The following is a 9,615-nucleotide window of genomic DNA, read 5'->3' on the forward strand; positions in this document are numbered from 1 at the left end:
AGTTTTTTGCAGCTCATGTGAAGCTTCAGCCATCCAAATTAGTTAATATCTTTCAATGTTACTGCATTTTTGGTGCCAATTTTTGTTATGATCTTTCCGCTGCAGCTGAACAGGAAAACACTGTCCCTCGAGACACAAAAAGGGAATTTTTTTACTAACAAGACTGTAACTATGGAAGATATTCACTTACTTCGACTAACTTAGACAGCTGAAGCCTCATATTATCTTTAGAAAAACCTTTAAACGCATTACACAAATACACAAATGAGAACTGTGGATCTTATTCCCCATTGCTTACATTTTACGTGCATTGGAGTGGATCTTCTAATGGTCAGTATGAACAGGAGGAATGATTACAGTGAGCAAAACCTGTTTCAATTGTGAATTTAAGTCTTAGTTTTGGAGCACTCAGCTTGTATCAATATGTACATAAGCATATTTTATACTAAATAACGGATAAATAGATACACACCAGCAGATAAATAGCCTACAGTAACAGCTTTCTACCATTTACACTAAGCTGTGGTCACTGGTCAGACTAACAGCCCAGCCTCAGCCTCTCTCCTGTGAGAACTGCCTGACCACTGACTGTAACTCTGTTTTCCCTCTTAACAGATCACACACCACAAACACCACAAACTGCTGCTTAGGCACGGTAACACGTCAGGTACTTCACATATCCAACATCAATCATGGTCAGTGAGCAGGAAAACACTACTGTAAGGATTCTGTATAAAAACGAATATGATTTTATTCCATATTTTACCTTCTTAAATGTTTAACAACATGTTATTAGTGAAAATCTGCATATGGAGCTTCTGTATTAGCTGATGATGTTAAGAGCAAAAATTTAATTTGACGGTCTTTCTTTTAATTTGAAAATCTTCAAGGTTATGAGTCCTATAAACACAGAACCAATCGATTATTCATACTGTACCTCATTATTCACAAAATCGTCCAAAACTTATGCAAATTTCCCATAAAAAAGAGAACCTCACACTACTACAGTTGTTAAATGATTCACGCAAAGCACATTTTTTTTACTTTGGCAGATCCATTACGCTCATTGCTGATATTAACCACTAACCTAAAGGCTTATCCCCCTGCAATGTTACAAACTTCATCCATCATTTGTTTTCTTTTCCCCCATGTCAGCCCACCTGGGCAGAGAGTGAGAGTGCAGTACAGGTAGTTGCCATAAACACTCAGGCTTTATCGTCTGGGGCAAACACAGCCAGGAGTCATTTTGTTGCACACTCTAGTTTAATGAGAGATGACCTCGAGCCATTTATAGGCTGTAAAGGACACCCTGTAGCAGTTTAAGTGCATCAGGGCTAGAGGTTTCAGGCGGAGGCCGAAACGTATGGTCAGTAAAGACAGAAGACATGTCAGTGGGCAGGAGGGGATGTTTTTCAGATGAGGGCTCTGAAAATAAATTTGAAGGGAAGGTCAGGCGTGATTAGTTAGGCCTTCCCTTCATTCAAATACTCTCATGGTTTGGCAGGATTGTGTATTTCTCACACCCAAGTGAATGCTCAGGGAAAAACACTAAATGAGTAGAGAAAAACATGGGCCAAGGGTGTAAAAGAATGAAGCCAATGTAATTTTAACTTCTCATCATCATTCATTGTTGGGTTTGGTCTCTTCAGGGGAATTGTCAAGAATAATAATAATAATAATAATAATAATAATAATAATAATAATAATAATAATAATAATAATAATAATAATAATAATAATAAAAGATTAATTTACACTGCAAAACCCATACAGGATCTGTTGAAGACATGCAACATTCAAATTTCTTTAACACTGTTATAATCGGTATTTTCATAATAACAATGGCTAAAATTACTACTTGTATGTCAAAGGGAGCATTTCCGCATCTTTCAGCTCAACCATTGTCATTAACCTAATTTTCAAATACAGCAACCAGTTGTTTTCAGTGAAAACATACAGATAAACCTACCTGTACACCTACCTGCCGAGCACCAAACAGCAGACAGAAACTACCTGGTGAACATAGTAGAGTATTTAGTAGCTAAAGAGCTGGATATTTCCCTCAGGAGTTGGTGGAGACCAAAAACAGAGCTGAAAGGAGAGTAAATATAGTGCATACATAGAAACATGATTTCAAATGAACATTACTGTTGCTTCGCTTTTGCTGGATGTGTAAATAAGCCAATGTTTGCTAATAAGTTGGCCATATCGGCTTTAAAGGTGATGTCAACCGTGATAACAGCTCGTTTCTGCTGCCCCCAAGTGGCCAAAAAAAAAAAAAAATCAATTACTGCAGGTTTAAATGCCTTAAGCATACAAAATATCTGCCATGAGCACAAAAAATAAATACAGTAAACAAAAAATTTCACCACAAGGTCCATACAACAGCTGTTCTTGGAACTTTTGAATGTATCATGTGGACTTCCTCCACAGATAAGAGTTGCCCAGAAATTTTGATTTCCATTCCTTGGAGCACTTTAAGGACTTCTCATCTTTGCTTGGAAAACAGCTACTGTTTCCAAGATCAAGAATGTGCTTTCAGTCCCAAAAAATAAATGATTTTAAAGCTTCCTACAGCTCCTCAAAACAACCATAATATCAACTATTTAATTATCAGCATCTATCGAAAAATATTGAATTAAACGAACATCTTAACTGATTTTGGTGTGTGTACTTGCTCTACTCTCAGCAGCTTAGTAGAAATGAGTCACATAGGATCTTCAAAATAAATGTTCAGATTTTAAAAGAAAATAAGAGACATTTCCTAGGTGTGTAGGTTTGCATTAATTATAATTTGTTTTGTCCATTGTACTCCTGGGAAACTTGCAGCACACCTTTATCATTTGCACCAGTCATGGCACACAACAGAAGCAAAAAACATGGAGAAAGTGGGGGCTGGAGGGAGTCCACATTCAGTCTCCACATGCATGGTCAAACCCGATGGCACAGGGGCCCTTCACCCAAGGTAGAGTTTTGTTGTGCTAAACCCAGGGATCCAGGCCTTGTTATTGAGCAATATGCTCTGCTTTGTGCAATGAAGGTCCGCCCCCTTGTGCTCTGCTTGTGTTTTATCTCCCTTTTTACAAAGAAAGAGGCCCTGCAAACAGCCACCTTCACACCTCTCTTAGCTGCCCCACTGAATGAGCTCAAGCACTTCTCCATTCATACGTGGAAATATACTACACACAAAAAAACAGGGTATTCCTGAGTATGCAGCCCTTTCTCCTCAGTGTGAAGAGGGGAGAAAAAAAAGTTATCAGTGAACGTATTGAGATCATATGAAAGAGGAAAAAGCACAGACTCCTGTTCGGGTATTGGCCTTGAAATGTTTATAGGTTTTTCGAAAGGGCGATTGAGGAGTGAAATGTTCGACAATAGGCTCGAAAAAACTCCAGCAGCTTGGAACCTTTATAAAAATGCCAAATATGAATCACTGCTCCACGGATGCCAGACGGGCCTTTCCTGTGTTGCTAAGAGAGCCCCTTGGACTGGAACAGGCCGGGCGGCCAGAGGGGGGTTAAGTGTTTCGGATGGCTGTACAGTGCTGCATGGTAGATATGACTTGATGCTCCTATTCCTTCCCTGCAGCATGGGTGGTCCACGCTTGATTTTATACTGCCACCTATTAGCACCATGAGCCCGTGATTTATGCAGCTGTCAACTTCAACTTCATCAGCTCCGTCAGCCACTGGTGAATTGTGGGTATGCTGGCAAAGCCTTCCCTCTCTGCACCTCCTACTTTGGGGCTAAAGTAAACCACCCCTGAGAGCAGAAAGGAGGGGGGGGAAATGCTGTTAAAGAGAAAAATACAATTTAGATAAATAACAACCATGCATACCACTGAGGCCTCCTCTGTGGAGAACTTCCAGCCTAAACATCTGGCTGGCTGCGTATAAGGAAGAGACTGTGTTTGAGTTAAAGCAAGGTGAGAAAGGAGGAATTCATGGTTGAAACAGCCAACTAACAGTTGATCTGCCTGGGGATCAGTCAGAGGCTACACAGAATTATTCAGGGCAAGTGTTCCTAGAAAAATTGCTGTATGAAAGAAAGAAAATAGCAGTATTCATGGCAGTAACTTTTCTCAAACTGCATCTGACTTAATGCTAGGATATTGTGCATGAGGACAGAATGTGTTAAAGCAGGAAATCTGTTGAAAATTAGTCTGAGAGAGCCGTTGAGTTATTTTGCACTTGGTCGTACAGTACAAAGTAATGGAAACTGTGGGTAACAGCTCTTATTCGCTGGTTAATGAAGAAAAAGGTGTTATTCCCTGTGGGCAGAGCAGAGTAATGACCTTTTGCTTGGTTGTAATGGGGCTGCTAGATTCATGCTGAACCAGTGCTGCGGGCCAATTTCAACAAACACAGGCATGAAAGGAAGGTGGACTCTGTGTATGGGTGATTTACAGTATGTAATTCTTTACCATAAGGAGCATATTAGCAACAAAAAAGCACTTCTGCAGCTACTGTGATGCTGAGGGCACTGCAGTTAAGATTAAAATGCTGATTTGCGGAAAAGACATTGAGGTTTTAAGGTGTCAGGGGGTAATTAAAGTCCATCAGCTTTTACTGCTGTTGCAACCCAAGAATGTTAAATTTTACTATGCACCTGTTAAAATAATACTTGTCACAGTGAAATTGTGGGAAAGCACCCAGTTGGATAGATTTGAAAGGCAAATCATACAACGTAATCGTCTAGATCAGTGATTCCCAACCAGGGAGTACTTCCGAAGTTGCCAGTGGTAAAAGATTGTGGAGTGGCTCAGCTAATTTCTAAATAAATTAAAAAAAAAAAAAGATTTGATTTAAAAAAAATAAAATCCGTGTTTGCATCTAGGAGGAAAATAAACATCCAAACAAGATGCTGATCTTTACCAAATCACCAGCTGCAATTGGCTGCCATTCAGATTGCATGAAAATTAGTTTGCAAGTGAGCAGAAAAGTTGAAATTGTCAGCTTAAAGTAGCTGGTAATTGTTAGCTAGTTAGCTAAAATTTTGGATAAGCATTTGAAATGATTAGCTAAAAATAATGGATAAACAGATATACAGTAATTACGTGAAAGAAATGGATAAATGGTTGAAGGATCCAGCTTCTGCCACTAGAATGTGAACTTGACCAATTGTATTAAAAAAAATTTTTTGTAACAACATCCATTTTTATGGTTGCTTAACATCCACTTCAAAAGCAATTGTAATGAACACATTTGGAGCGTGATGGTTGGGGTCCATGAGGGGGTACTTGAGCCCATCGAATAAAAAAGGTTGGGAACCACTGGTCTGAGATGATTTATTATTCATATAGCGTGTTATCAGTTCAGACCAGATTTCTGCAACACAAATCTTGCATATTCTCTGTAGTTTTGCTTTTGATCCTCATTTTTAACTGTACTGCTGCTCAGTTTGCCATGACATGCAGCTGTCTCGTGTTTGCAGATCTTCCAGACCTACATCACAGATACTCACAGTGAAATGTTGGTGTTGGCTACATGCAGGGTGTGACTGGTGGCAAAGGCCTCTCCTTGGTGTAAAGCGGTTTACTTAATTTATGCTGGGTCAGAGGCAGAGATCATACTTTTGAGATGAGAAAAAAAGCATGTTTAGGTCACACGCTAGCTTTCCAGATGCCAGAAAGTGTGATCAAACGATTCCCAATTAGAACCATATAATTTGGTAACATTATGATATTAAAGATGGCAGCTTGGTTTTCCCAAGCAAAACTAACTTCACGAGCGGCTGACCATAATTTGGGGTTCTGTTGCATTTATGCAGAGGGGTAATGGTGCAGGAGGGTGTGTGCATGTGTGTGTGGCAGGGGGTGTAGTAGTTACTGCAGAGACAGAGAAGTACTCTGGAGGAGAAAATGGGTTGGGAAGCATTCAAATATGCATTTCTTTGCTCCAGAAGCAACATGGCTCGTGGATGCAAGGGAGGAGAGAAGGTAGGAACATGAGTGTGTCACAGGGGAGGTCTTAGACTTTTGGCTGTCACTGTCGGAAAGAAAAGTAGAGGGGAAAAAACCTTTTACATACATCATACAGACTGACTTTACAACAGCAGTGACTGCTGTCAGTTGTCATGGTGACAAAGGAAACAACACATAAACACATACAGTAAACAACGTCAATAACAACTTGTTACTGCAGAGGGAAAAAAAGGCAGATGGGATGATGAATCTCTACATACGTGATGTGCTTTAAATAAATATTTCAGCATCTTGGAAAATATTCTTATTTGCTTAATTCTTACTTAGAGTTGGATGAGAAGATCAGTCCCACATCTTTCTGTTAAGTATGAAGTTACAGCCAGCAGCTGGTTAGTACTCTTAGCTTAGCATAAAGACTGGAAGCAGAGGGAAACAGCTAGCCTCTGTCGAAAGCATAGACTGTAGCCTATATAAAGATGGACGTAGCGAGGTGTGACATTAGTTTGCATTGGAGCCAATTTGAAGCCCAGAGTTGCTGCTTATATTCAGCGTCGTCTTTTCTGTTTGGAGCCTGGACCTTTCACGTAAGGAGTGTGTGGGCTGTAACATTTTATGCTCTGGAAACACGTTCCGCCATCTCGCACCAAAGCAAATCCTAGCTTACTGGGAACACCGAGCGCTGCACACTCGGGCTAAAAGAGCAGCAGGTGAGCGAACTGGCAATCACAGCTGTCAATCAATGGCCACATGGCACCAATCAAAGCTACTATAAGTCTTTAAATCTTATTATAAGAGCAATAATTTCCTGAATGACCACCAGCACACTCATTAGAGGGCCTGAATTTAGCGATTGAGACCATAATGACTCATTGAAAAAAATGACTGACTTAGTATTTCTAGAGAGAAGTTGACGCTTTTTTGAATGGGAGTCAATTGGAGCCAGGGATTTTTTGGAGCCAGCACCTAGTGGCCGTCGGTGGTATTGCTTTTTAAGGTACTTTGGCATTGGCTTCTGCCTCTAGCAGTGGTTGTCGCTTGGTCCAAAGACAACAACATCTGTCTACCAGCGCCTCTGAAGTTCACTAATTAATTGTGTACATTTGGACAGAGCCAGGTTTGCTGTTTCCAGTCTTAATGTTAAGTTGAGCTAACCAGCTGCTGGTTCCAGCTACATATTTACCATACAGACAAAATAGTAGTATTGATCTTCTCATCTAACTCACGGTGAATGAGGGTATTTCCCACAGTATTGAACTATTCCTTCAAGGCTAGACCGTTTGAAAATGATAGTAGAAATAAACTGCATCCCTTACAATGTGCATAGTGATTTTCTGTTTTTGGAGACAGATTATAGTTTTGGTTTAGCTTCAAAAACATCATTGATAAGAAAAACAGCTGACACAGGGCAGAAAAGGGATTGGTATGAAAACAAAAGATACTTTAAAAACTATAGGACTAACTTGAGTCATAAAAAGAGAGCTCACACCATGACTTATCTCAGCATCATCTAAGTAAAGAGCTGTAGCAGTGGGACCTTTTTAACATGTGAATTGATACCTTGAAATGCATGTGTGGCGAGAGAAAGAAAAGTTTGCTCAGTTCAGTGAAGCGTTGTGACCCTTCATTGCCAGGTTGCCAGTGAAGCGTACAGGAAGGATCCAAGAGGGAGCGAGGATTCACAGGAAGGCTGAGAGTCAACAGCCGAGCTGAATCCCCAGAGATTTCTGCCTGTCTCGCCCTGTGTGTTGACACTCTCCTACTCCATTGACTTTTTCATTAACCCCCTATCAAAATGTTTTTCTCTCCCACACTCCACCGACATTAGCCCCCCACATTTTTTTCCCCCCACATGATCCTGGTTCAGCTGTTCCACCTTGTGGTCAGATTTGATACAGTATGAGGGTTTGGGGCTTTCTGTAAACTTATTTCTTTGTTCTGGTAGTTTAAGTTTTTCTCATTTTTTGATGAGACATGGGCCAACATCTTAAATATTTAGGATTGTTACTATGATGAGGAGTGAATAAGGAATATAGGAGCCAGGACATAGGAGTAAACCTACTTTTTTTATTTGTGATTATTTTATAAAAAAGTACATTTTCAGACTGGAAATTTACCGTTTAATAAACATTTTTACAAACTAAATAGTAACATTCAATGTAAGAGTTTTGAATACTAATATAATCATAAAATGTTGGATTTATTTGACAGATATATGAATTTTAGTAAGCATATTTCTTCACAAGAAACCAAACCTGTGAACATATTTTATGTGGTGCTGAAAACTTCAACTTGGCCAAAATAAGTGATGGCTTCTCACTTATTTTAATTAATTGCAACTTGCAGCCAAAATCAATGTTTTCATTGGCCTGGATTCAGAGTTGGGTCCACATGTTCTCTTCTGCAACTGTGAGGCCATCTTTTGCTCTAACTTTTAACCTCAGTGCTAATGTTCCTACTTAAATTAATAGGAGACGCTCGCATGATTTAAAAAGGCCATTTACAAATAAAACAGCGAACAGTTACGACCACATCCTGTGGCCACGAGCAAGGCAGGAGTTTGTCCATCTCTATACCATATCTACTGAACCTTGTGAATACTGTACCTAATTTAAGTGAACAAAGAATGCCAAGTAGATGCAAAGCTACCCCATAGCCTTTTGTTTCTTTTACTAAGTTTGCTGTGTTATTTTATCCATAAAAGCACTGATCTGTGCAGGGCCACTTTTCCCAGATGTTAGACTGCTGAAACACACTCATGTCTGTTCCAGCTGTGCTAGTGGAGTATACAAATATAGCACCGACTAGTGGTTGGAATAGTAATCTGAGACTGAGAGTGGGAAGTGGGTGCAAGATTTATGTATACCTAATCAAAAACTCTATCTTTATTACAGATTGAAGTGGACAAAGTATATTTTCACACAGCTGGAGCAGAGAGAATGAGCTCAGATGGAGGGAAAGTCAAGAAAGTGCATAACTAGAGCACTAACGGTAATAACATGCACTTATTTGTGTGATCTCTTCTGCACGTTTACAGGTTACATGTAATTCAGAACATTTTCCTCTCTTGAAAAAAGAAATAAACAGACTCATTACTGTTTTAAATATGCTAAAGTATAAAGCAAAGTATTCTAAGAAAGATTTAAACTTTTCACCTGTGCTTCAGTTTAATGGAGCAAAACAAAATGGTTCAGTAAGCATGTCATAATGTGGAGCATCAGGTGTTTACCCTCCAGCACATCACTGATTTGCGTCGCAAATGATGAAGCACTAGTGGAGGAAGGTGATAAGGATCCATTTTCACCTCAGTGGTACTCTCATGTCTCCAACTTCCATCCACCTGCACTTACTAATGAAAAATTTGATGCTCCCAGTCCTGAACTCTAATAATTTCAACTTAACATGCCAAATCTTTAACCAGTTAACAGAGTTTCAACTTGAAAAAACAAACACTACTTTCCTACAGCAATTTCAATACATATTTACTTGTCAATAGGGTGATTATTATTGATATTCTACCTTATTGCTGTAATTATTCGGGGCTTCTCATGCTTATATTAACTTGTCATTTTCTCTACATTTTGACAGAGTCGACTGACGGACAAACTCAGCAGAAGTTTAATTATGAAGACAAACCTCTAAAGAAGAATTTGCTGCTGAAATATCCCCACGGAGGTGAATTTTATCTTGTAAGT

General features: G+C 39.4%; 1 long non-coding RNA gene across 2 annotated transcripts; it reads left to right on the top strand.

Moving 5' to 3' along the window:
• Window positions 1-5,826: 5,826 nt before the first annotated feature.
• Window positions 5,827-9,595, top strand: LOC121903849. 2 transcript variants are annotated; one of them, XR_006098109.1, is made up of 4 exons: window positions 5,827-5,938; window positions 7,555-7,663; window positions 8,815-8,911; window positions 9,509-9,595. It is a non-coding gene; the product is annotated as an uncharacterized LOC121903849 (long non-coding RNA). The 2 variants fall into 2 exon arrangements; XR_006098108.1 differs by lacking the exon at window positions 5,827-5,938 and adding an exon at window positions 6,439-6,630.
• Window positions 9,596-9,615: the final 20 nt, after the last annotated feature.

The sequence above is a fragment of the Thunnus maccoyii genome, chromosome 9, assembly GCF_910596095.1.
Source record: "Thunnus maccoyii chromosome 9, fThuMac1.1, whole genome shotgun sequence".
Lineage (NCBI taxonomy): Eukaryota > Metazoa > Chordata > Actinopteri > Scombriformes > Scombridae > Thunnus > Thunnus maccoyii.